This window comes from Pinus tabuliformis, chromosome J, assembly GCF_031772625.1.
Source record: "Pinus tabuliformis cultivar Carrire ecotype Pingquan chromosome J, CPIR1, whole genome shotgun sequence".
NCBI classification, from domain to species: domain Eukaryota; kingdom Viridiplantae; phylum Streptophyta; class Pinopsida; order Pinales; family Pinaceae; genus Pinus; species Pinus tabuliformis.
The window spans coordinates 761,662,764-761,684,328 of record NC_142295.1 but is presented as its reverse complement, the minus strand read 5'-3'; positions in this window follow the sequence as shown (position 1 = coordinate 761,684,328).

Below are 21,565 nucleotides of genomic sequence, written 5' to 3'. Positions count from 1 at the left end.
TTTTGATTTTTTGATCCTCTTGGAGATCCATGTTGTTCAGAAAATATTGGACTCCTTGCTGGCGTGACTTTGTTTGGTATCTTCTCCTATGATCCTTGTTGCTCATTTTTTGCTACATCCTCTTCTTCCATCAATAGTACTCTTGCATCAACTATTTTGTCTACACTCCCATTCCATGACTCTTCTTCTTTCAACACAACATCTTTGTTGATTATAGTCTTCCAGGTGACAAGTTTATACAATTTATAAGATTTTGATTGCCCACTATAACCAGTAAATATTCATTTTTCACTTTTATCATTTAACTTTCCTCTTAGCTCTTTAGGTACATGTGCATATGCTACACATCCAAACGACCTGAATTGAGATACAATGACAAGGCATACCTACCCATGCTTATTTTGGAACTTTTTTCAACACACTCTTTGTAAGAGATTTGCTTATCGCATAAACAACACATGTAACTACTTCTGCCCAATACTCATTAGACAAGTTTCTTCCTTTCAACATGCTTCATTCAATATCTATAATTGTTTTGTTAGTTCTCTCTACAATGCCATGGAAGATAGGGTCAAGTTATTTAAAATATATATATATATTTGATGTATTTTGACAGAGTCAAAATTTTTAATAGGACATGACATGACATTTTGTTTCAAAAAGAAAAGAAAAAAACAACTAACTTTCTATTATAAAAAAGTTGTTTGCATTTACATTATGAGTCTTGATAAACTTCATATCCCTTATAACTGCTAAATTTTCTATTTTCGACTAAGATTTCTTGTATCCTATTGATTGATATCCTTGTATACCCAAAAAATATGTCCACATGATCTTGTTTATGAACAATAACAACATTTAGTTAATACAATGTCTTTTAGAATTTCTAGCATTATCATTTTCATACGAAAAAAATCATACCAAAAAAGACAAATTTTCATCATAACACTACGATTCTGTGTCATTGGAAAGTTTCCTACTCTATGAAGAAGAGAGCCATTGCAGAAAGATGTGTAAGAGATCACTCCATGAGGAATGTTGCAACCCTGTTTTGATAAGGCATCTGTGACAATTTTCTACTCCCTATAGATATGTTCAAAAGTTAGGTCTTGAAAAGCATCAATCAACATGTTAATATGTTTCATCCAATTAATAAGCAAAGGCGACAAAAATTTTGTTTTCCTCAACACCCAGTCAATGACCACTTTAGAGTCTCTATATACTTTTGTGTGATCAATAGACAACCACCTAACATAAAAACAACTCCCCATAGGCCGATAATCTCAGCCTTATTATTATATTTGTAACATATTTAGTATAAATGTTATTATAACTTTAAAGCAAAAATCATTAATTAAAAAATTAAATATAATTTTTTACTATTATATTACATTTTGGTTAAAAGTATTATTTAAAAAGGCCAAAGGATAGATATTTTTTTATTAATTTTGATAAAAGTAAAAAAAAAAAAAAAAAAAGTATATTTTAGTCAAAATTATATTTAAAATAAGTCAAATTAAAATATTTTTTATTATAATCTTAGTGAAGGTATAAAAGCATAAAAGCATTTTTCTTTTCTTTTTTTACATATTGGGAAAATCTATCATAACTCAATTGCCAAACTAACAATGAGGAAAAACATCTTTCGCTGCTATCAACAAATGTAGGTTGACCCATCACCATTATTCGAGGAAAACCACACCACTTGGAATAACCCACTGGTGGTCTGTAAGGGGGCAGGCTTTCACTCCTTCCAAATGCCTCTGGGTCTTGGGTCGTTAACCTATTTCCTTACGTCTGAGGAAGATGAGCTCTTTGCCAAGTAGAAACAATTTTAAGGCATACTCCGGGCCTGCATAAAAGTCTTATTTATTAAAGAAAATAAATAAATATTGTTAGATTATAATGCTTTATATAATTTAAATTTTGAAAAAGTAAATGATAATAAAAAAAATTAATATATTACATCATTCCATTGATAAATGTGGCTATTGTATGGCTATGTTATTTCTAGAGAATGAAAGTATTTTGTGGAGCTATCTGGTATGGATGGGTAGGGATATTTTATAGCTATTTTTTTCCTCTTGAATATGTCGAACGTATTTTGGCTCCAACTCCACAAAATTATTAATGAGAATCCCATCCACCAATCACCTTGTGAACTCCATGTGTTGCTCAATGTGGGCTTGCACAAAGTGCTCGAGGACAAAAAAGAAAAAAGAAAAAATCAAGGGTAGTTGAAGAAAGACCTTGACAAAGTGATGAACCAATCAAGTTGAGAAGAGGTGGATCTGCTACTCAATGTCGATCTAGAACCTAAGGTTTATGCAAAGGCACCAAGGACACCGCCCACAAATTATGAAAATGCATGAATGGTAGATGAATAGTAATGCATAGGTAGAGGCAAGGACATCAATAGAGCCTACAAAAGGCGGCGTGTTGAAGAGTGATATGGATTCACCAAGAATGGTGGCATTTAGATGTTGAATGGCCAGATATGTAGAGGGCATGATGAAGAAGAGTGCTCATGTAGGCAGTGAATGCGGAATGTGGAAAGCAATGGGTTGGTTCTAGGCTGCTACATAGAGGCCACCACTACTAGTCATGCAGAAAAAGATGCAATGATCATCCAATAAATTTAGTAGTCCTAACACTTCCATACATTTACACGTGATGGGGTGGTAGAGTAGAACAATGTAGGAAAGAGGCATCATCTTGAAAGTTCGAAAAAAGGTGGAATTGTTGCGGGTGAAGAGCATGTCGTTCCACCATGAGAGCGCGCCAATCATGTTTTGGTTGGTTGCCAAGATCTCCAGCGTTCTAGAAAGCAGGAAATAGTCTATGGAGCAAAGGATCTTGGCTATGACAGTTGAATATCAAATATGTATTATGGCAGTTATGGGCTTGTGATTTACGACTATGGTGTAACTATAGTTTGGCAAACCTGTTGTCAAATTGAGCCATGGAGCGTGTGGCCAATGAAGCAAAGGATTGATGGAGCCTTGAACAAATAGTGAAGTTTTTTTTGAGTAGTGTTAGAAAATGGAGCGTGGAATGACATTGGAGCGTGTAAAGTAGAGAGGACCTGCTGCGGAGTATAAGCATCTAGGTTGTGTGAGGAGCAGATGTGTTAACCAACGTGTAAGTTTTTTAATCGATGAAGGAGGACGAAAACAAGTGATTTTGATTGGCTACAATGAACAGTGTTTGGACATACAAAGCCCACAGAGAGAATGCCTTCTGCGTAAAAATATTTTAATTTAAATTGTAATAAATTCAATTTTTTATTATTATTTATATTTTCAAAATTTAAATGGTATAAATCATTATAATTGATGAATATTTTTTTCTTTAATAAATAATACTTTAATGCTTTTATACCTTCGCTAAGATTATAATTAAAAATATTTTAATTTGAATTTATTTTAAATATAATTTTTATTAACATATTTTTTTATTTTTTATTTCTTTACTTTTTTCAAAATTAGTAAAAAAATATCTAACTTTTTTCCTTTTTAAATAATACTTTTAACCAAATTATAAATTATCATATAACAGAAAACTAAACTGTAATATAATAATAATAAAATATTTTTAAACATATTAATTTATAAACTAACAGTTTAATTTTGTAATTAATAAATTTTGCTTTAGAGTTCTAATAACATGTATACTAAATATGTTACAAATATAATAATAAGGTTGAGATTATCAGCCTATGGGGGAGTTCTTTTCTATTTTAGATGGTGTTGTAACGACTACAACATTCCTTCCAAGATTTTGCTTATTTTTCCTTTTGGAGCCTCCCTCCTAAAACACAACAACTTATCTCACACTAACCTAGGTACTTGTGCTTTGATTGAGCTTTATCTTTTGATTTTGGCTTGTGTTTTCTATCTTGGTTTATTGTCTAACTTACAAGCTGATCTCTTGACTTAGCTTCAACCCGATTTTAGGCTTGCCTTATTGAACCGCGCAATCCTTGAGGGCAACCAACCTTGCTCTCGGGAATTGGGCATTCCAAGCCAACAGTGAGACTTCAACTCCAGAATTGCATAGAAACATTTGATAGCCAACCCTCAACTTGGAAACTGCGCAGAGCACGAGAGGCATCCAGGGCCACTTAGCCCAGAAATTGCACAGAAGTTTTTCCCCCAGTAATTGTCGGATGCATGAGCCAGTGAGTTGCTCAATTCTCCCTAGCACTGAACAATCTCTCCGAGCAATTAGCAATACGAAGGTGGCACTTGAGTTATTTTGGAAACTGCCACCAAATGTAGCTTTTTACTAGATTTTTGGCCTTCGCGTCATAAACCCTAAATCAACCAAATCTATTTAATGGACATTGCCAGAGCTCATTTTCACATTCGATCTTGGAGCTTTGGCATTCTCAAGGAGATCTAGGAACCTTTGGCACAGTCGGTGCAAATTTTCTGAGTAAGTCTTGCTTTTCTAATCTTTTGTTGCTTTTTGTATTGCTTTTATTTATTTGGCTTGTGAGAGTGTTTCTTTACATGTTTTATTGAATGGTCACTGGCATTTTTATTTGATTTAGCCTGTATAATTGTTGTTTTGAGTTTTCCATTGCCTTTCTTAAGTGTCGCATGCATTACCCAGATTTTGCACTAATGGTTGTCGTTGCGACAACTCTCTCCACATGCTTCATTGTTCTTCAATTTGATTGATTCCTGCACTCGTTTTATTTGCATGCATCATCATTCATATAGATCTGCAACCACCATTACTTCCACCTTCATATTTGCTCATTTTCATGCTCCCATTGGGCATATCTAGGCTTCCTTGGACCAGATCTTGCTCCTCCCTGGCATGCACTGCGCATTTCTGGATCTCAAGGCTCTACCTTGGCTCTAGGAATTGTGCAGAGGCTACCAAGGCATGGCTCCAACTCTGCCCTGCATAATTCCAGGAACCATTCCTGAGCCTTGGCCATAGGGATTGTGCAATGCATAGTCTCACCTGTCCTAAGTCTGACTGAATTGCACGTTGTGCAGTTCCAGTTAGCAAGGCCTCCCCACTTGCAATTGGGAATGTGCAATGTGAAAAACTAGTTGGCATTAAGTCACCTATGAGAGCCAGATTACGCAATTATTTCCAGCAGTTGCGCAGTTTGTTGTTTGGTTTGTTCTTGAAGTGCTTTTGGTTTCAGGTTAACATTTTGCATGCCATGAGTGTCCTCTATGTCTCCAGTCACAACAATTTTTGAGAAACTCTCCAAGAGTTACAAGTAACATAGCTTCCAAGAGAGTTACATCAAAGGATATTGTCGAGGGTAGCACTGGGGAAGCAATTGAGAAGGTGCCAGTGAATTTTCCGGTTTATGCGAACACTCAGTTGTTCATTGAGAAGGGCCTGAAGTTAACATGGCAGGAATTCAAGGATATATTTGCAGGGAACTTCAAGGAATATCTAGAGGATCGAAAGGTGTATGTCAATGTCCACCAGTCAGGCTTACATAAGGTTGCATATAAGTACCCTGCCTTACCATGTGAAGACATCATCCACTAGATTGTCTCACACATATCCATAGACTATGACATTGAGCAATGCCAGTGGAACATAGCTTGCTAAATTCATGACAGAGAACTATCATCAGATGTATCACTTACCTAGCCGGTGAACTGCATGGACACACTTTTCTATGCCACCCATAGCTTTGTAAACACCAGAGATATTAGAAAGCATTGGGTGAAAGAGTCGTTGAAATTCAGACTGGCACCCACTCATGTTTACAAAACACGGTCACTCAGAAATTCCTACCAGTTCTTAATCATATTTGCATGTCGATTATACATTCAAGAGAGCACAGAGACATTTCCTAAGAATTTGGTGGTTGCGTTGGACCAGTTGGTGAATGACGAAAGACCATTCAACTGGTCATACATGTTGGCTCTTCAGTTGAAAGTCCATGTGACTAATGCCCAAGGATGAGAAAGAGAGATTCTACATGTCCATGTATTTACTTGATGCAATCTGTGCCCAGCATCAGTTTCCTGGCATGCGTTGGACATGGACACCCAAAGAGAATGAAGTCAATATTTATTACAAGTTACTTTCTGAATGCAGCGACCGAGGAGTTATGGCAAGGCTAGCTAACCATTTCATTATCCATTGTACAAGTTGATCTTTTAGTAGGATCCACCTTGCATGCCCCAAGAAGTGATGGAGGCAATAATTAACATTACATATTAATATGTCTTGCCCGGTGGCACCTTCATCAGGATGTTTGGCAGAGAGAAGCATATGCATGTTCTACCAAGGTATGACACGGACAATTTGGTCATGAAACAGGTCTCATATCACATATCCACAGGTTTATCAGTGGGGTTGCATCGGAGGAAGAAGGCACCATGGCTCGCTCTTCCTTTGCAGATCAAATTGTATGAGATTAAGAGCTTGTAGTGGCCAATCTAGGGTGCTAGATTAGACTAGATTTATTATCAACCAGGGTAAGTAAACTTTGAGGCATGTGTCTAAAGTCTATAGACATAAAGGATTCCTAACTAAGTGTTTATTGTGATAGGCTACAGTACTCCTTTACAGAAGGTTAAGATATGTTTCCTTTCACCTTAACACTCAGATCACCTAACTTATTTAACTATCCTAAGGATACAGCGTATTGCTAGACTGAGATTTTAATCCTCTTACAAGGATGCTATGCACAAAAGCTCTGTCTAGTTAACACTTAAGCATTCATGAAAAATCAAAAGCACACTAAAGTTTAAATGCATGAAAACAGAGTCTATGGAGATGCTTTAAAATATAACGATGGATCAAATCTCTTACAAGATATGGTTCAATGATCTAACGATAAAATCTTCAAGCTATCACCATAAATACCATTTGTGAGAATTTCTAATCAAATCGACAAAGTCATAAACATGGAAATAACACTAAACACTATGCGTTCTATTCAAATTCAAAAACTGCTAAGGAAATGAAATTAACAATATACCAATCCACGCAGGGCCCGTCCACATTTCAATGGTACACTGAAGTAAACTCAAGCAACGAGAGTATTAAAGCATAAACACTGCTGGAGTAAAACCATGACTATATTTAAGTGTTGAAGATTGCAATCACATACAAGAGTTCTATGCTCAAACAATGCACAGAGATAATAATCGTAACTGTTCTTGAAAACAAAATAATATGCAGTCTTTATCTGCTTGTCCCTATATGAATCGAATGTACGTTCATTAAGCAGATGTTTCTGCTTTTACAATGGAATGATTTTTGGTCATTTCTAATCTAAACTGATTTCCGAAGAAACAAAACGAAACCGGTTTGGGAAACCATGGCTTTTACTGCCTTTGTAACCAAAAGGTTGGGGTTTGACCAGCGTAGACTGCATAACCAGGAGCTTTTGATTTGCTGTAGAATCAATTTTTCACCATGCATGTACATTCCAGGTCTCATTCCTATCCATTGCTTTGGCGTGCCTGTCATGCCAAGTGTCAAATGATAAACCATTTACAGGTTGTTATGACTTCCTGTAATTTTTTTATTGAAAATTCCTAATTTCTAACATAAAAATTCATAAATTAACTTTAATGAAAACTAACAACTATAATGCTATTAATTAATCAATTTCGATGGATATAAGGGGTCTATGGAGGAAAAAGGTAGACAAATGATGGTGTTTCTAGAAGAAAAAGATGGTAATGGAATGGTACCAACATCTCCCCCAAGCTCAATGACTTAGCATGTCCTCATGCTAATCCTAATGTGTTGCCTCTATACTCTCTTCATGTCTGTACCTCTGCTGCTTCTAATAATGCATCTATGTTCTTCTTAGCTTGGGCATATTTTTGAATGTGGAGCTCATGTTTCAAACTCTTGTATTTCTCCTTGAGGGCTTTCTTTTGGGTATACCATTTGGTTGCCCTCTTGCAAATGTCAGTTTGTTCAGCCTTGAGCTCTTTGATTTGCTCCTTAAGCTTCTCATTCTTCTGTTGGGTTTTCTTACTTTGAGTTCTCAACATTTTGTTCTCCCTCTTAATGACTTTCTCCAGCATGTTGGCCTCCATCAGTTCTTCTTTTAACTTTTCAATTTTCTTTTCCAGCCTCCTTTGTTTCTTGATTGCAGGTGGTGACTCTTTTCCTTGCCTATTGTTGCTCTCAACCTCCATTTCGGCTTCTGGTCTAGGCTATGAGTGAGCACTGCTCTCGATGTCCATCGATGCATGTGCATTTGATTCTGGTTGATCTTCTTGTGGCTGGGTCTTTTGTGCTCTCCTAGATCTTCTTGTATATGTAGTGAAAATTTTATCTTGCTCCATTTTCTGGGCAGCCTCTTGTCTCATCTTTCTCGTCCTCACACTACTACTGGGTGGAGGGACATTGCTTTATTTGTGCACAGGGATCTCTTCATCAATGTCAAGCATAAATCCTGAGTGCTCTTGTTGTTCTTGCTCATCCTCTCCATCTTTGATTTGATTGGCAACCAGAAATTCCTTCCATGTCTTTCCCTTTTTCTGCACTTCAAATTCAATGAGAATTTTAATTAACCCGAAATGATACAAGCTTTTGTCCTCATTACCTTTTTTCTTTTGGATAGTTTTTGACATCTTGGTCAAGCTCTACAAGAGGAAATATGGTAAACTAATGGTGCACTACCCTTTTAAATGTAACAGGAGTTTGATGTGGTATAAATAGACTATGTTGTAATGACCCTCACATGTAACAAATTTTTGTATGATATACACCATTTCGTCCCATGGATGCATCAGCCAGCTCTTAAGGACACCCTTCTTCCAGTTAACAAATGAAACCCTCGACCTGGACATGAATTGGGTCCATGATTTTTCTTTGAATTGTTTTGTTTTGAAGTATTTTTCTCCTTCTGGGCTAATCCCCAAGGATTGTGCTATGGTGTCTTCTGAGATCCTAAATGAGAAATTGCCTATCAATGCTTTCTCCCCATTAAATGTAAAGGCAAACTATTTAGTTACTTCCTCATTGCTCCCATTAAACTTCTCCAAGAAGGGTAGCCATTGTTTTTCTCTTAAAATTGCAATACAGTCATCGTGGTATTGAGAACTATCAAATGGGTTTGGCTCTACTCTATTAGTCATTTTGACAGAGAAAATCTTGCTCTAACCCTCTTCGTTTATGCTTACTAATTTAACAAGGGTATTTTGGTTTGTTACCTTTGCTTTTCGCTCCACACAACTGACCTGGTGGCGCCCTCTGTTCTTCGAGATCAGCTCCTTCAATGGCTTAAGCAGTGACCGGATGACTGTCCTTGAATTATGGCGGAGGTGGAAACTTGTGAGCCCAATTACTGTGCTTTCCTTTCGTAGCACTTGCTGTTCTCGGCCTTTGTTTTTGAAATCACAACACTTGAATTGCTAGTATGGAACGCCCTTTTTACAACTGAGAATGAAATGGAATTTTAACAATCAACTTGACCCAATTCACTATAATAATAATAGAGCGTATTCATATTTCAATGATAGAGGAGTAGCTATACTGGGTTGTATGAGTACCATCATGAGAACGCCGTAAGCATGTATGGAGTACTAGAGTATAATAACGGATAGTTGTTTGCATGAGTCGACTTGGTCGAACGATCATGTTATAACTTAGCCGATTCAAAAACAATGAATGAAACCATGTAACATTTGGCTTTCCAATAGTTCACCGCTTGTCCCTTGCTCATTGGTACTTGGCCGAATAGGGAGATGTTGGACCGATAGTAAAGTTTGATGGCCGATAAGGAGTTAATAACAAGGCTGGGAGGATGGTATAATATAGGATTTAAAAATTTTAGGAGGAGTATGGGGATAGGCTAGAGTGTTGGGAAATGATAGGAATTAGGAATATGACAAGGGTGATGGATATATGGGTGTTTTTGAAATTGATCATAAGCAGTCATAGTCATCACATTTAACACTAAAATAATCTAAGAATTTAAATGTTAAAAATAAAAATTACAACAATACATTACACTTTTATTGGTTGATCAAGAGTTGAGTTGGCATGCATAGGTAGGACTGGTCTTTCTTGTTTAGATATGAATAATCTTTGTTGTCCATAACAAGTCCCTCTAAGATGAATTTGGATACAACAGGTCCCTCTGGGATCTCGAGAATGTTTATGCAGCTTCTTTGAAATCTGGAAAAGAACTATATGTGTGCAGCTTCCTTGATCTTTGGTGTTTGATGTAGCCTCAGTGACGAGCAACCTTTGAATCTCTATTGAAACTTTGTTGAAGCTTTGTTGAAGTAACTTGAGATAGCAGTCTCTAACAGGTCCCTTTTATGTTTGTTGAACAGGTCCCTCTAATGTTGGTGCTGGTAACATGGTCTTCTGAACAGGTCCCACTACATTTACACTTTGAACAGGTCCCTCTGATTAGAACAAAGACAAAAACAACTTCTTTATTGAAATACTGAAGTGTTGAAACAAACTCTTTTGAAATTTACAGTGAGGAGATGGGATAAGGAAGACAAAAATGTTGATGCTTCTCGCCCACTAAAGCTTTGACTTGTCCTCAAGTCATTATTGAATCTATGAATCAAACAAGGAATAAATAAAACAAGGAATTCTTACCAGCCAAAGAATTGGTTTTCAAGTAAGAATTCTGGGTTAGAGTGTGCCAGAGTCTGGTTTTCACATCTAAACCATTATTATTTTTATTTTATTTTTTTAACTTTTTTTTTTTTAATTTCTAAATTGAAATGAAATGAACTAAGGTAGAGATACTACAGCTGAAGGCTGCAATATCTCAACCTCCCTTTGTTGAGATACAGTTTGAAGAAAATCCTCCTTGGTGATGGGCTTATGATAGAGTTTCAACCTATGGCCATTGACAAGAAAGGGGTGACCTTCTCCATCAATGGTAATAAGCTGGACGGATCCATTCTCATAAACTTGAACTATTTCATATGGGCCCATCCAATGTGTGGTAAATTTGGTTTTATGATCTATGAATTTAGAGTCAAAGAGTAAATCCCAGTCTCCTTCTTTAAATTGTTTCTTCTTGATGTGTGCAGCATGCCACTGCTTCCTTTGTTTCTACATTAGGAGTGTTGTCTCCTCTACTTGCTCCCTCATTTCATCTAGCTGGTTCAATGCTTAATCCTCTCTTGTTGGGTTTCATTAAGATCAATTCCTGAATCTGTAGCCATCTTATAAGTGTGTATTTGAAATTCAATAGGAAGCATTACCTCTTTGCCATACACCAACTGATATGGTGTAAATTCTGTAGTGTTTTTCCACGTGATTCTATAAGCCCAAAGTGCATCTTTGAGCTTCTCTTCCCAATTATTTCTATTCATTGCTACGGTCTTAGTGATAATTCCTTCCAAAGTTTTATTTGTGGATTCCACCTGGCCATTGGCCTGTGGATGGTAAGGTGTACTTTTTCTGTGCTTGATTTGATATTTTTCTGTGATGTCTTTAACTAGCTTTGAAGTAAACTGAGTACCTTGATCAGTCACTATCTCCCTTGGTACTCCATACCTTACAAAAATTTCTTCAAAAAGGAAGTTTACCACTATTTGTTCAGTTGCTCGGACTAGTGCTTTGGCTTCAACCCATTTTGTTATGTAATCAGTACATACTAAGATGTACTTTTTACCTTTGGAAGTGGGATTGATGGGTCCTATGAAATCGAGAGCCCATTTTTCAAATGGCTCTAAGTGCACTTGAGGCTGAAGTGGAATTTCATCTGTAGTTGTTGGCCTGCCCATTCTTTGACAGCTATCACAACTCTTCACATACTTCTTGGAATCCTTAAAAATAGATGGCCAGTAGTATCCAAGACTAAGAATCTTGAATGCTGTTCTTTTAGCTGCAAAATGCCCACCACACGGTTTATCATGGCAAGATTTTAAAATATCAATTATTTCATCATTTCTTACACATCGTCTAATAATCATATCTAAACCAGTGTAAAATAAATCTCCATTAACCCATGAGTATCGAGCACTTTGTTTGATTAGCCTTTTCTTTTCCTTTGGAGTAAAATATGGAGGTGTTCTTCCTGTGGACAAATAGTTGGCCAAGTCAGCATACCAAGGATTCACTATTGAAATTGCAAATAAATTTTCATCTGGAAAAGAATCTTCAACCGAAACAACCTCACCATGATTTTGCAGTCTAGAAAGAAAATATGCCACCTGATTCTCCTTACCTGGTCTATCTAACACTGTGATGTTAAATTCCTGTAACAATAACAACCATCTGGTAACTCTGCCACTAGTTACTGGTTTATTCATTAAATGCTTAATGGCAGAATGGTCAGTATGTACAAAAACCTCATAACCAGTTATATAATGTCGGAATTTATTCACAACATGTATGACTGCAAGCATTTCTTTTTCTGTGACTGTGTAGTTTAATTCTGCAGGTGTTAGATTTTTGCTAATGAAATAGATGGCATAATGACAAGACTCCTCTTTTTGGCCTAATGAGGCACCTACTGCAGTATCAGATGCATCTGTAAAGATGTGAAATGGTAGGTTCCAGTTAGGTCCTTTTAAGACTGGTGTGGTTGATAACTTTCCTTCGAGTGTTTCAAATGCTTGCTGACAATTATCATTCCAGTTGAAAGGTGCATCTTTGGCTAGAAGCTTAAACAAAGGTAAAGCTATTCTACTAAAATGCTCAATAAACCTTCTGTAATAGCTTGCATACCCAAGAAAACTTCTTACCTCTTTTTGAGTCTTCAGTATTGGCAAATCGACAATGATCTAGATTTTTGATGGATCAACTTTAATGCCGTGAGAATAAATATAGTGTCCTAATACTATCCCTTCATGTAACATCATAAAACACTTTTCGTTGCTCAGGGACAGATTAGCTTCAATACATCCCTTCAAAACTTTTTCAAGATTCGTTAATGCATGCTCAAATGAATCACCATACACTGAAAAATCATCCATGTAAACTTCAACACAATCATGAACTAAATCAGCAAAAATAGCTAATACAGCTCTCTGAAATGTAGCTGGAGCATTAAAAAGTCCAAATGGCAAAACATTATAAGCATAAGTGCCCCAGGGACAACTAAAAGTGGTTTTGTCTTGGTCCTCTAAGGCTATCCTGATCTGGTTGTAGCCACTGAAACCATCAAGAAAAGAGAATGATGATTTCCCAACTAATGTGTCTAGAACTTGGTCAATAAATGGTAGTGGGAATAGTCTTTGAGCGTTGCTTTGTTCAATTGTCAGTAATCAACACAAATCCACCACTTGCCATTTTTCTTGGGCACGACTACCAATGGTGATACCCACTGACTGTCAGAGATAGGATAGATAAAATTGACTTTCAACAGTTTTTGTAATTCCTCTCTAACAATATCCTGAAGCATGGGATTCATTCGTCTCTGCGATTGCCTCACTGGTTTGATATTACTATCGGTATAAATATGGTGAGTGCATGTTTCAGGGTGAATCCCGTGCATATCGGTGTAGTCCCAAGCAAATGCTTTCTGGTATTTTCTCAATAATTGAATCAATTTCTCTTCCTGAGATGAGTCTACGTGAGTGCCAATATTCAAAGTTTTTCCTGGACTACTCTCTATGGTCTTACTTTGTGTGTTTGTGATGGATTGGATAGGAAAAATGTTGTGAAATGTTGTTTGCAAGGAATGAATGGTGCATGTTTCCTGAAAATTTTGTGTCAAAAGTTCATCTGCAACATGGTATTGGTCATTTCTCAATTCTTCATAAACATTAGGTTGAGAAAGGAACAATTCTATCAAATCATCATTATTATGTTCTTGAAAATCATAGATTTGATTAATGCTGAAAACAAATTGAACTTCTTCCTTATCATTGTATTTATTGTCAAGCCATAAATTGTGTGCTACTACTGGTGATTGTGCTGATGGGTAAAGAGTGAGTTTTTTTCTTTCAGTTCCTCGTGAAATAATCATATTACCTGATCTACATCCTATGAATGCATCAGCAATTGCTAACCATGGTCTACCAAGGATGATGGGGTGTCCTCCTAAATTGGATTTTGGCTGAAGAACTAAAAACTCCACTGGATACTCCCAAGAGTCCAGTGAAACAATTATGTCCTCCAAAATCCCTTCAGGAATCACTTTAGACCTATCAGCAAGTTCTAGAACAATTGTTGTGTGCTGCAAGTTTGTGAGCTGGAATGTTTTCATGGTTTCAAGAGTCGTCACATTTATTGCGGCCCCAAGATCAATTAAGGTGTTTGGAATATGTATGTTGTTAATGATTGTAGTGACTCTGGTAATACCAGGATCAACATACTTTTCCATTGAGATGGTGTTTGTCATAAGGCCAGCTAAATGTCCGATAACATGAATGGTTTGTGGATCAACCCTTTTCCTAGTAGGCGTCTTAAGGCACAGTTCTTTGATGGCTTTAGTATATATGGGAATGTCTTTTATGGCTTGTAGTAGTGGAATTTTTATATAGAGATTCTTTAGCTCATCTAAAACATCAAACTGTGGTATAGACATGGGAAGTTTTGTTTGGACCAATCAGTCTGGAAAAGGTGGTGGATGCAACGGTTGCATTTGTTTATTTTTGATGTCATCATTTTGTTTCTTTTGAATTGGAGTTTCACTTTCATTTTCTTCGTTTTCTTCTTATTTATCAGCTGCTGGAAATTCTTTATGAAGTATCTTTCCAGACCTCAAATTGATATTTTGCAAGGGTAATGTGGGATATGAGGTTCCCTAATCTACATTGTAGGCTGGTCTCTCTGCTCTGTTATTTGGATTTGGTACAGGTTGAGCAGGGATTTGAGTAGGTCTAGGAGGTTGTGGGTTAGATGGAAGTTGTAATTGTGGTGGATTTATTGGTGGAGGAGCAGGCAATGCTTGTTGAGTGGGTTGGGGTTGATGTGGGTAAACAACTTGCTGCTGAGGATATTGTTGATATGATTGAGGATATGGCGAATATGGCTGATGGTATTGTTGATATGGCTGTGAATATGGTTGGTATGGTTGAGGGTATGGTTGATATTGTTGATAGTATTGCTGAGATGGTCTCCATTGATGTTGTGGGTAATTTTGGTGCTTCCATGGCATGGGTACATTCCATGAATTCTGAGCATACATCTGATCATGTGCAGGAAATTGCAAATTCTGGTTTGGGAACATACCTTGAGGTGCAGGTTTTGGCTGCCATGGTCTCTTTGCACCCATGAAATACACATTTTCCATATCTTTGTTAGCTGCCACATTACAATTCTGCAAAATATTGACTTTAGAGCAATGAAATATATCATGATTTTCAGTACAAAAGGCACAAACTTGAATGTTTTCTAATGGGCAGTCTTTTAAGGAATGTTTCTTCTGGCATTTTGGACAAAAGATAGCCATCATTTGATCTTCCTCTTCTTGTATTTTCTTAGCTTTGAGAGTGTTAATTTGAGTTCCTAAGGTACTCAATAGATCTGTTTTGAATTCTTCTAACAGGTTTCCTATTTCAGCTCTTGTGACACTTGCTGAAGCAGATTTTGTGGCTTTGGATGATATGGTTCTTTTTCCAATTTTGGCTTTGCTCCTAGAATACTTTTCACATAACTCAGCAATTTCTTCAAAAGGTAAAGTGGAAATATCACCTTTGCCCATCAAATTAAGAACATCTAAGTATTCCTCTCAAATGCCCTTCAAAAATATTGTTCGAATCAGATCAAGAGGCATGGTTCTGTGTTTTGATTTTTGTAAATTGTAAACAAACCGCTCTAAGTACTCCTCTAAATTTTCATCCTCTTGTTGGTTCATCCTAAAGATATCATCTTTGGAATCTTTTGATCTACAATAAGGTTGGTATTTCTTTAGGAATATTCTTCTCATGCCATCCCAATCAGTTATCGCATGTTCACCAAGCCCCATGAACCATCTTAATGCTGATGCTTTTAATGTTGTTGGGAAGAGTCTAAGCCTATGGGCATCATCTGTGTAACCATATGTTTGACATACAATGTCAAACTCAAACAAGAATGAATCTGGGTCTTCTGAATCCATGCCATAAAAGTTTGGTAGCATAGATGGAGGTATGTTTTTCATTTTTATTTCGTCATCCTCTTCTAGTTCTTGGATAGGAAATTTAAAGGTTGACTCTTCCTTCTGACCTTGATTTGGTGGTCCTCTTTCTGATCCATGTCCTTCTTCAGCCATTTTGATAGGTTCCTCTGTTGATTTAATTTCTTGTTCAGTGTCACTTGTTTCAAAGAGAAGTTCAAGGAAAGATTGTTGAGTTACGGTGCTACTTTCTCCTTTTGTAGAGGATTCAGGGAAATGTTTCTTTTGTGATTTATGTGCTAATAGAATTTGCCTCTCGATGAGTGTGAGTATTTGCCCTGATTTCTGTTTATCCTATAATTTTTGTATGGTGACTTCCTCAGCTGATGTTGTGTGTTCAACGTTTCCTAAAGGGTCTGCTCCTGATGGTAGGTTAGTTTTTGGATGGGGGGTTTTTATGAAGCTACCTTTATTATCTCTAGATCTAGGCATAAGCAAGCATGACTTCTAAAATGATAATTAAAATTAAATCTGTTTTTGCTTGTTTTTTTTATTTTTATTTTTTATATTTTGATTTTTTTCGAAATCCTCTAACTACGCCTCCCCGGCAACAGCGCCAAAATGTAGTGGCCAATCTAGGGTGCTAGATTAGACTAGATTTATTATCAACCAGGGTAAGTAAACTTTGAGGCATGTGTCTAAATTCTATAGACATAAAGGATTCCTAACTAAGTGTTTATTGTGATAGGCTACAGTACTCTTTTACAGAAGGTTAAGATATGTTTCCTTTCACCTTAACACTCAGATCACCTAACTTATTTAACTGTCCTAAGGATACAGCGTATTACTAGACTGAGATTTTAATCCTCTTACAAGGATGCTATGCACAAAAGCTCTGTCTAGTTAACACTTAAGCATTCATGAAAAATCAAAAGCACACTAAAGTTTAAATGCATGAAAACAGAGTCTATGGAGATGCTTTAAAATATAACGATGGATCAAATCTCTTACAAGATATGGTTCAATGATCTAACGATAAAATCTTCATGCTATCACCATAAATACCATTTGTGAGAATTTCTAATCAAATCGACAAAGTCATAAACATGGAAATAACACTAAACACTATGTGTTCTATTCAAATTCAAAAACTGCTAAGGAAATGAAATTAACAGTATACCAATCCACGCAGGGCCCGTCCACGTTTCAATGGTACACTGAAGTAAACTCAAGCAACGAGAGTATTAATGCATAAACACTGCTGGAGTAAAACTGTGACTATATTTAAGTGTTGAAGATTGCAATCACATACAAGAGTTCTGTTCTCAAACAATGCACAGAGATAATAATCGTAACTGTTCTTGAAAACAAAATAATACGCAGTCTTTATCTTCTTGTTCCTATCTGAATCGAATGTACATTCATTAAGCATATGTTTCTGCTTTTACAATGGAATGATTTTTGGTCATTTCTAATCTAAACCGATTTCCAAAGAAACAAAACGAAATCGGTTTGGGAAACCATGGCTTTTACTGCCTTTGTAACCAAAAGGCTGGGGTTTGACTAGCGTGAACCGCATAACCAGGAGCTTTTGATTTGCTGTAGAATCGATTTTTCACCATGCATGTACATTCCAAGTCTCGTTCCTATCCATTGCTTTGGCTTGCCTATCATTCCACGTGTCAGATGATAAACCATTTACAGGATGTTATGACTTCCTGTAATATTTTTATTGAAAATTCCTAATTTCTAACATAAAAATTCATAAATTAACTTTAATGCAAACTAACAACTATAATGCTATTAATTAATCAATTTCGATGGATATAAGGGGTCTATGGAGGAAAAAGGTAGACAAATGATGGTGTTTCTAAAGAAAAATATGGTAATGGAATGGTACCAATAGAGCTTGAAACATGCGAATGTCGAAGCTAAGGAGATAGTGAATTTTGAGTTTGGCACCAAAGACTTCAATCTATATGATCCCCACAGTATTTTCAAGGACCACTATGCGAAGGTGTACTATCCATGGATCCACAGGACATGTCATTGGACAGAGGAGGACCCTTGGAGGTATTTTTAAAACTACTCCAAGCTCAATGAACTAGTCAATATGGCCAAAACATGGAAATATTCTCTATAGGAAGCAACACCACAGGAAGAAACAACAACAACAGTTATAAGCAGCAAACCAATGTAGCACAAGGGTAAGAGGAAGATTTTCGAGAACCCAGAGGCTAAGCAAAGCTATAAGTTCAAAAAAGTTCCTATCACTAAGAAAGCAGTTTTGGTAGTGGAGGCAAAGAGGGAGTGGCGGCTAAAGAGAGTAGAGAGAAGGAAGAGAGAAAATCAAAGGTTGGAGGAAGTAGAAAGAAAGTTGAAGGAAATAGAGAAGAAGTTGAAATAAGAACAGGGGCTAAAAAGGAAAGAGAGGGAAGAGAAGAAGAAACAGGAACAAGAAGAAGGGCAAGGGATGCTGACAGAGTAAAATGTGCCTATACAAGTTGAGGAGTCAAAACAACCAGCAGAGGAAGAATAGGGTGAGAAAATGCAGGATTGATAGCTTGCTCAGCAGATTGAGAAAATGGTTGAAGTCTCTACATCTGAATTGAGCAGAACACATGTAGAGACTTCTAGAGCTTTTTCCATCATCTATAAATATGTATTTTTGCTCAACTTGAGAAACCCAAGCAAGACAAGGCCTGAAGCGTAATGAAAATCTTGTGATTTCTTCTCCATTGTTGCTTTTTCTCTCTGTTTTGTGTTCTTCCCATTTTTGTGTGTTCAGTTGTCTCTGATTAGATTTGAATCCTTTGATTCCATCAACTAGTATTAGAGTCAGGCCAAGGCCATCTAGCTTCTCCTGACCGTGTAAAGAACATGTGAGGGATTCTCTTTACTGCTAGGACTTCCCCATGGCTTTGTACATTCTCCCGTAATCAGAATACTTCCCCGTGGCCTTCTACATGTTCCTGTAATGATCTTTTCCCAAAAGTCTCTAGTTGCTAACACTGCCAACTGCATGCTTGGGTTGTTTCGTATTTATGGAAGTTTGATGATGCTCAAGCTACTAAGCACCTCCGCGATTATGTCGAAGGCTAATAATAAGATCAAATGGCGATGTTGGTGTAGAGAAGAAGTGTGAGGGCATGTTTTTATGGAACACTTCAGGACTCCACAGTTGATAGAGACGCCAATTTAAAATTAAACCTGCATTTTTTAAATGTTAAGCCGTTTTTAGTGTTAGAAAGAAGATTGGAGTGTTTTTTATCATAATCGTTCTCCTTATATTATCATGAAACATGTATAATTATATGTGTTTTATAATTACCATGAAATATGTTAAGTTTGGTATTCTTTTAATTAATTAAAAAATAAAAAGAGGAAGGTCATCATTAGTTTTTTATATGTGAAGGATAACAAATTTTTTTAAAGGAGGTTGATTTTTGGCACTTTATTTTTAAAAAAAGGTATCATAATTAAAGCTTTATTTTGTAAGTGTAATTTTGATTTTTGGGGTGTGAATTTTATTGAGAGTGGAGAAAACAACATTAACTGACAAGGAGAAGTTGAGCGGGGCTAATTTTTCCCTATGGAGATCACAGTTGGAGGATGTACTGATTTCAAAAGATTAGAAATTTTTGATTAAGGATATAGAAAAGAAACCCTAATTGATGACGAATGGAGAATGGATTAAGCTCTATAGGAAGGTTATTGCAACAATCCGACAATATCTCGCAAAGAATGTGTATTTCAATGTGTCTAGAGAAAAGATGATAGAAGGATTATGGAAGAAGCTCCATGATCTATATGAGAATAAGACAACATCAAAGAAAGTGTTCTTGATGAATAACATTTATAATCCCAAGATAAAGGAGGGTTCTTCAGTTGTTGAGCACTTGAATGAATTTAAGATTATTACTAGTCAACGTGCCTCTGTTAAAACCATTCTAGATGATGAAATTAGAGTTATCTTGTTAATGTGTTCTATGCCAGTCAACCAGGAAAAATTAATTGTAGCTATGAGCACTTCAACATCTTTAGGGACCCTAAATTTTGGTGATGTCAGCAACGTTTAATGAATGAGGAGTTGCAATGCAAGTCCATTTCATAAAACTAGGGAGAAGAAGCTCTAGCTATAGTTGATTATGGTAGGAGATTGATCGAGGCTGACAAGGGTGTTCAAGATCAAGAGGTTGGTCGAAATCAAGGAGGGTAAGGCTCACTTTTTTCATTGTGGTAAAATGGGTCACATAAAGAAAGAGTGTCAAGTTTGGAAGAAAGGAAAAAAGGATCAGAAACCGACCAATAAAAATCACAAGTCATCCAACACAGATGAAGGTGAGAATATTGTTGTAGTCATATATGGCAATGTGTTATTTATTGTTTCAGTAGAGGATGCATGTTTATACACATCTAGCAGTAGCTTTGATTGGATCCTTGACTCTAGGGCATCTCACCATGTAACCCCATGCAAAAATAGTTTTGTTGCATATAATCCTGGTGATTGTGGTAGAGTGCATTTGGGGAACAATAATTTTTGCAGTATTGTTGGAGTGGGAGATGTACAGATCAAGATGAAGAATGGACAAGAAATATTTTTGAAACAAGTTAGGCATGTATCAGAAATGTGCATGAGTTTGATCTTTGTGGGACGGCTGGATGATGGAGGCTATTACACAAGCTTTAGAAAAGGAGGTTGGAAAATTAGCAAAGGAGCATTGGTCATAGCTAGAGGACCTAAGACAAGAACATTATATACATTAAAGGCAATGATAGGAAAATCAAATTTGGTTGTTGTCACAAAAGAAGGAAATTCAGTAGATCTTAGCAAAAGCGCTTAGGTAAATTGAGCGAGAAGGGCTTAAAAATCCTTGTTGGTAAAAATTTACTGCTAGGTTTGAAATCCTATCATCTTGATATTTGTGAGCATTATATATATGGTAGAAAAAAAATGGTTTCATGCCTTAAAGGTGGCCATGATAGAAAGAAAAATTTGTTAGAATTGATACACTCATATGTGTTTGGGCCTATTAACATTAAGTCATTAGGAGGAGCATCATATTTTGTAACATTTATATATTATGCATATAGGAAGGTTTGGGCCTACCCTATGAAAAGTAAAATTCAAGTGTTTGAAATATTTCAAAAAATCCATGTTGTTGTTGAAAGAGAGGCTAAGAAATTGCTCAAGTGTTTAAGAACAGATATGATGGAGAATATTTCTCAAAAGCATTCAAAGAATATTGTAGTAAGTTTGGCATAAAGCATGAGAAGACTGTGCTTGGTACTCCTCAACATAATGGTGTTATAGAAAGGATGAATTTCATCATTATGGAGAAAGTGAGTATGTTGTCAAATTCTAGTTTGGAGGAGCATTTTTGGGTAGAAGTAGTAAGGACAAGTCATTATCTTATAAATTGATCTCCTACTACAACCTTGGATGGTGGCCTTCTTGAAGAAGTTTGGATTAGTAAGAAGTTGAATAATTTTCATTTGAAAATCTTTAGATGTGAAGCATTTGTACATATTCCCAAATAAAATAGAACTAAGCTAGATGATAAATCTATGAAATGCATATTTCTG